Source organism: Apium graveolens, chromosome 11 (genome assembly GCF_009905375.1).
Source record: "Apium graveolens cultivar Ventura chromosome 11, ASM990537v1, whole genome shotgun sequence".
Classification (NCBI taxonomy): Eukaryota; Viridiplantae; Streptophyta; class Magnoliopsida; order Apiales; family Apiaceae; genus Apium; species Apium graveolens.
Window position 1 is genome coordinate 201563133 of NC_133657.1, and position 7285 is coordinate 201570417.

Below are 7285 nucleotides of genomic sequence, written 5' to 3' on the forward strand. Positions count from 1 at the left end.
TGTGGCACATGTGACGTGGCACAGTAGGCAGCTTACGTGTCATATGGGACCCGCTAACTTTTTCAAGATGTTTCAATTCAAAGGCAACATAAAACGATGTTGGTAGAGGATAACAATATTGTTGCTGTTGCCCTCTATTTCAACACAAAAATATATGTTGGCATAGAGAATCATGGCGTTGCTATTGACCCCAAAGGCAACATCAAAAAAACCAACACCAAAAAAGTGTTTCCTTTGAATATTTGGGCCAACAACAACATATTTTGGACCTATACCAACATTTTTTTTAGTTGCAATAGGCTGTTTATGGTGTAGTGTCAGTATCAAGGTTACCCAATTCGTAACTCAAAAATACATCAATTGTATATGATGATAAGGTAAAAAGATTAAACACATCAAATTGATTTCCATTGGTAACAAGGTAACTACATAACTAAAGTACAAAACTAACATCACAACTCATCAACATTGCACACACATCAACATCTCATAAATTTAGAAGTTTTACTAGACCATGACTCGTGCCTCGCACGGGTTTTCATGCTAGTAGTGATAAAGAGTGAAAGAGGCAAATTACCAAAAAATTGCTTTCATGCTATCCACTGTTAGAGTAGAGCTTTTTTAACATGACGTTAATGAGATCATTTGTCGAAGACTTGGGTGTGTCAGGCTTGGAGTTTTCACTAATATGTTCTTGGTAGAACGTTTACATCTCTTTGAAATTTCGATCAAGTATAGCCTATAATCCACCGAGTCTATCAATCTGAGCATATGAAAGAAAGCTGAAACAAAAAAGGCAACAAACAATGTTTTGCTATCCACCACCATTCTTTTGAACTTCTCTTTTCCTAAAGTGTCTTCATCATACCTCTTCCCAAATGTAACTCTAGAAATAATTGAAGTAGCATAATTCAAAAAATATTCAAAGCCGTTCACATGTTTTGAAACAGCAGCTGCCTCTGCAAATCGGCCAATCATCAGAGCAACCCCATCTTCACGAACCTGACGAAAAGAAAGTTGAGCTCTTTTTTAGCGAATAATTCGAGTGTACACAACTTTCTCACATGCCTCCAATGGCCACTATATGGAGCAAACGCCATATGTCGTCCATTATACGACAATTTTCGTTTGCCAGTCGTCTGAGCCCTACTACAGTATATGAGATCTTGAGTTTCAACACTTCTTGCACCATTTTTTGTGATGAAACAACAAGTACTGGGACTGAGGCCATGCGTAAAGTCATGAGAGATCCATATTGTTTCGATAGGTTTGAGATATACTCATAAGCGCATGAAGATTTATATGGTTGGTAAAAGTGTCTGATGAACGGAAGGCCTCGTAGACCAGGTGGTGAAGAAAGACCATCAACTCTTTTTATGGTAATATAAAAGATAAACTGAAGCAATTGGAAGAGAAAGAGTAACCGTACTACATAAATGGTCTTTAGCAACAATCGAAAAGGATGTTGCCACGTAAAATGTTGCCTTATGTGGCCAAAATCGAATAATACGGATGTATGGCAACATCACTATCAGATGTTGCCGTATTTGTTGTCTTAGATACTTAATGCCAACACCTATATTTATCTTTCCTTAGATATTCTAATAAAATATCTAATAAAATTCCCGCTCTATGGGAAAAAAAATCCCGCTCAGATAAAAGGTAAAATTAAAAGTCAAATATCAAAACACTTTCTCAATTAAACAGAGACACATACTTTCTCTCCCTCATCGGTTCTCTCTCTTCTCTTCACTCCTTTCTCTCCTATCCCTCTCTCTCATCTGAGATCTTTATCATCTCCGTTTGTAGCTCCAGTTCATTAATTCTTCTAATTAAAGGTATGGTTGTTTATCCAGCTAATTAGTTTGTGGTAGTACACAACCTAATTTTGTGGGTCTTAATTTGTTAATTTTGGGGGTTTTACAAACTCTAAATTTTGGGGAATTTTTATTGGGGTATATTCATATATATGTATGTCTGTTGCATATGTTTGGAGTTAGAACAGATAGCAATAGCTTTTGCAGCATAAGCAAAAAGTTTGTAATTTGTCCAATTTAAGATTAATTTGCCCAATTTAATTTCTTGGATTTTGCGGAGAAGATGACCAGATGCAACATCTAATAGAGTACAACATATTAATTATGATATTTCCAATTGTGATTAAGGTTCTATAACATTGACTGGAGATGAGTTTGTCAATAACATTAGTCTTTCAAGTACAAATGGTCATCGCAGGTCAGTGAAATGATATTCAGTATGTTTCCGCAGAATTCCTGAAGTAGAATTTCATATTAATTTCACTATTATGATTATTGTTATGATATCTGTTCATGATCTTTGTTTTATGGATTTTGATTAATTATGATTTTTGGTTTCGATTAGACTAGTCATATCCGAAAGTTTTACTTAACATGCATAAATAAACAAATCCTAATTACATTACATGTGCTATCTGACAAAATATAGATGGGGTATTGGATTGTATATAGGCAGAAATCATGAAATGAAGAATTAGTGAAGAATAAATTAGGAGAAAACAATATTTTACTGGTTCATCTAGTTGTTTGTGTAATATATATGTAAAGCAGTGAGTGAATTAGAACACCAAAATACTGTCAAGTCCACTTTGAACATGCTATACTATGTACGACACGCCACTTTCTAAAAATTACACACATTTCATGCATATTAGAACCTCAAAACTTAGTAGCATTGTTGAGGTAAACTAACAATGAGTTATTGACTTGCTGCCTAACTTTTAGTGGATGAAATACTAGGTTGCTGCTAAGTTTCATGAAAGTGAACTGCAGAAATTCACATGTGAATATATGTATAAATATTTACATATAAAATATGGACTCTTTCTTGAGGATTTGAGTTGTGAGGTTTAGACCATCTTGTTAGCTGGCACTTTAATGTGGTAGCTAACTTATTTTCTAATATTGTTGTTATTGTTTAATAAACTCTAAGGTTTTAAATATTGGAAATATTTATCACTTTCTCATAATAAATATGTTGTAGTCTTTTGAAAGAATTCAGTCTTTAACTGAATCTGCTCATGCTAGTTCAAAATAGAGAAGCAACAAGGAAAAACAGACTCCAAAAAAATGGTGCTATTCTTTTTAATAAAATGAATACGCTGAATTTTCAATCTAAATATTTCTCTTGTTAATTCATTTTTTTCTGGATGCTATTGCTTTTTTCACTTATGTTAATAATGTGTTTGATACATGTTTATATATGTGTGCGAGCGTGAAGGCATATGTGCAGCAGCTGTAATCGGGTTGGACAAGGCTATCACAAATGGAGCAAGACCTTTAAAGAGGTCGATCTCAGGTCCATAATGTCAATAAATCACCTCTACAGATTTTCCAGTCAAACAATTAAAATCATTTTGTTAAATAATGTTCTAATATTTATAAATTTGGCCGATATGGATTATTTTTGGGAGAAGTAGGTGATGGCATTGCCGGGGGAAGCATGAGATCAGGCGAGCATTATAAATTGTTACAAAGTCTTGGTTTATTTTGTACATGGGCAAAGTCTTGATATCGATGGTTTTGTTCTTTTTTTCTTTTTTGTCTTTTGGTTATACTAGTTGGATTATTTTATGATTGGTGTTTGTTGTAATTTTCTGTTAAAACAGATATGGATTACATGAGTGTGTCCAACATATATTCTTAATTATGTTTTCTAAAATGCACTGAGATAATAGATTTTTCTTTTACTATTGTTCTTAAATGATTCTAAACAAAGCTGCACATGCATTTGATTCTATACAGCTAGCTTTTTAACATTATTCTCAAATATTCTCAAAAAATGACAGGAGATATGGAATCAACTAATTCTGGAGATATCTTAAGGTACATTTATACTCTATAATATTTACCATCATTTTCTGGATTATAGTGATAACAGATGAGACGAGTTAAGTGACGACTATTTCATAGAACTTTAGGCTTCCAATAGTGGTTTAGCATTCCTTTTATATAAATTCCAGCATCAATTATATTCATTTTAAATGAGTGCCTAATATATTATACTAATATTTTCATGATATTATGTTCTTTCTATATGCTCTCTACATAAATGAGCGTCTAACATATATCAATAATTATGATGCATTTAGTCAAGTTACTGCCTTATATTATTGTGCAGACAGAGTTCGGCCTTAGTAATATTAGAACATTTGATTTTCAAAAAAGCAAGGCAAAGAAGATATATCAAAATTCTCTACCAAATTAGATAGTAATACATAAAATTACTTTCGATTTTTTTAGTTATTTAAATGAAAAAGGTGATAATTTTCTTTGCATGTTAATGTAGAATCCAAAGAGTGAGATTGATCTTGAAGAGCTGAGTAGGCAGTCACCAAACAACAGTGGAGCAAGCAATGCAAGTCCTTGAAGATTTTGCATATCAAGCAATTCAAGTCTGTTATTCCCAGTGGACTAACAATGAGATTTACAGAAGGGGGGTTGAATGTAAATCTCAAAACTTTTTCAAGTTTTGAGCAGTTTCTAAGGCTAAGTGTTTTTGTGAGCAAATGTGTGTGAATTGCTTGAAGCTAATGCAGACAGATATATATTCAAACACAAATGTAAAGAACACAGAGAACTTAAAAACTTTTCTGGTGGATTTGTTGTTCCACCAGAGATGTGTTATTTCAGAAAATCTGTGATTCAAAGAATTAAATCACAGCTGCTTCCTAGTACAAACTAGATGATTTTCTCTCTGGATTTTTCTAAACAGCTCTGGAAAAAATTCACATCTAATTACTAGCTGCTACTTGGTTTATATATCACCAAGTTTACAAGTGAAGACAAAACTGTAAAATACAATTAAAAAGGCTCTTCACATGTTTCTTCTTCATTTCTCTATCCAATGCAATTTAGGCTTAGCTGTTAATCTTTGAATACTTCCTTGTTTGCACCAGAATGGAAATGCTGCATTTTCTTGATTCCACCTAGAGGCTTCCACGTTCCAGTTTGTCTCTGTCAACCCATGTGCCTCTGTCAGCTTATGAATTGTCACTATCAACTGCTAATGAACTAAGCATCCGTTGAAGCTTTCATCCGTTGATGCCTTATCCGTTGAGGCTTTATCAGTTGAAGCTTTATCCGTTGATGCATTAGCAGTTGAAGTCTTTATCCGTTGAAGCACTTATCCGTTGATGGATATTATCCGTTGAAGCTTTAGAGACATCCGTTGAAGCTTTATTTCTTATCCGTTGAAGGTCTTCAATATCAGTTGATACTTCTTCACTTATACAAAATTACAAGGCATGAAATATTTACAATTAGCCCTCCTATTTGCATATCCACTAGTAGTCAACATGACTGATAATTTCCTACAACATCTAAGAATTACAACTTGAATCCAGAGAATGAAATGTGCTACAATACTAAACTTATTGCTAAGTAAAGCTACTCCTTCAACGGATAGCCAATATGGTATTATCCGTTGAGGCTACAAACACTAGATTTCTAATTAAGTGTTTTATTTAACTTATCATCAAACTAATACGCATATTCCTAATAATCTCCCCCTATTTATGTCTACTAGAATTGTAGGCATAAATTTGGGTTTAGCTTGATGATAACAAAACACTTGACAAATATATTAACTGTAATAAAGCAGAAATTCAAAAGTGCTGCAAAAATGTGTATGCTGAGATGGAATTGAAGAATTACATTGTTTCCAAGGGTGCTCCTTTAGCCTGAGCAGATTAATTTCTTTTCCTTTGATCCCTTGTTTTCTTTCCTAGCCTCCTGTCATTCTCCTCTATTTGAAGTTGAAGTTGTCTGTAGAACTCAGCTTCATCTTCTTCATTGATGTCCAACTTAGATTGCATATCCTTGAGAGTTTCATTACTGGCAATCTTGAGATGATCTTCAAGTCTGAAAAATCTTCTGACTCCTTTGTTGTCTCTGAACTCCATCAACCAATGAGGTGATTTGTGAACTGTAATTCCTCTTTCTTGAATGAGTAATGTTCTAGGCAAGGCATTGGGCTCCCACCAAGTCTTCCTTATGTTGGCAATCTTGTTGAGAATCTCAGTCTTGGCAGTCCTGGTAAAGCCAGAATCCTTTTGTATGGCTGAGTAGACTCTAACCAAGGTAGAGTAGCCTTCATTCAGAATCCTGTAGAGAGGGCAAGTTCTTTCCCCACTTCCTTTGTATTTGAACACTAGTCTTTCTGGTAGCTGTGTGTAGGCATCTATTCCCCTTACTTCCTCCAGCTCATCCAGATAGAGTTCAATGTCTGAAAATTCTTTTATGTCACAAATGTGAACATAATCATCCTTAGAGGCTTGTGGCTTAGGCTTAGGCTTCTGAGTGAATTTGATTGAGGTTTTAGGAGGTGTTGATTTGATTCTTATTTTCTGCTTCTTTGATGGTGGAGAAGAGGTTAAGAAGGTGGGCAATTTGATGGTGTCCCAATCAATTGGTTCCTCCTTAGGAATGATTGTTTCACCATGAATGTTTATGAAGGGGTCAGGCACAATGGGTTCAGGAATAGAAGGTAGTGGTTTGGAGTTTGATTGGGTTTCTTCAGTCTCATCTACCATCTTTCTCTTTGCATTGGCCTTCTTTATGTTCCCTTTCTGCCATTCCTCTCTTTCCTTACTTCTTTCTTCCATATCATTATCAACCATGTCCCCCATACCTTCATCTTCACTTTTGTCTTCAATTTCTTTCTTTTCTTCAGCTTGACTTGACTTTAGCTATTTTTCAAGCTTTTCTTGTGCTCTTTTGTCAGCCTTTAGCTTTTTGGCTTCTTCCTTCAACCTTCTGGTTTCTTCCCTCTTGGCTATTAAGAATTTGGGATGTCCTTGCATCACACAGATGCTCTTTCCCTCTCTACAGATAATAGCCATGTTCATCCTTTCAACCACATCCATGGTCTCTTTGTGCTTTATGATACTCCCACCCAAAACCTTGTCTTCATCAAGCTTTGGAAGAGGAAAGTCCACTTCTTTCAACTGAGCAAGGCTTAGAGGGTTCTTTGTAGAGTCCTTGTTGGATCTTTAGTTGGGCTTGAGAACCCTAGGTTTCAGATTCTTGGAAGAAGTCTCTCCAACCTTATTCCTCCTTACTGGCTTGAGCTCCATAATAATTGGTTCCACCTTTGTGCTATGCTTCACAGATTGTAATTTAGAAGTTGTAGAACCAAAAATTTGTTTCATCTTTTCATCAATTTTCCTCCTTTGCTCTTTGACTTGCAATTCAGCTGCTGCTATCTGGATTAGATCAATTCCATCAAGCTTTCCTTTGATTTGAAT

The 7285-nt window shown here is 34.9% G+C and overlaps 1 long non-coding RNA gene and 1 pseudogene across 1 annotated transcript; one reads left to right on the forward strand and one right to left on the reverse strand.

Annotated features, from left to right (window-relative positions):
* LOC141696512 (xanthotoxol synthase-like) overlaps positions 1-1526 on the reverse strand; it is a 66008-nt pseudogene extending 64482 nt beyond the window's left edge.
* A 186-nt stretch (positions 1527-1712) lies between these two features.
* On the forward strand, positions 1713-4598 carry LOC141695055 (uncharacterized). Its single transcript, XR_012564261.1, has 5 exons — positions 1713-1838; positions 2166-2235; positions 3259-3336; positions 3458-3863; positions 4327-4598. It is a non-coding gene; the product is annotated as an uncharacterized LOC141695055 (long non-coding RNA).
* Positions 4599-7285: the final 2687 nt, after the last annotated feature.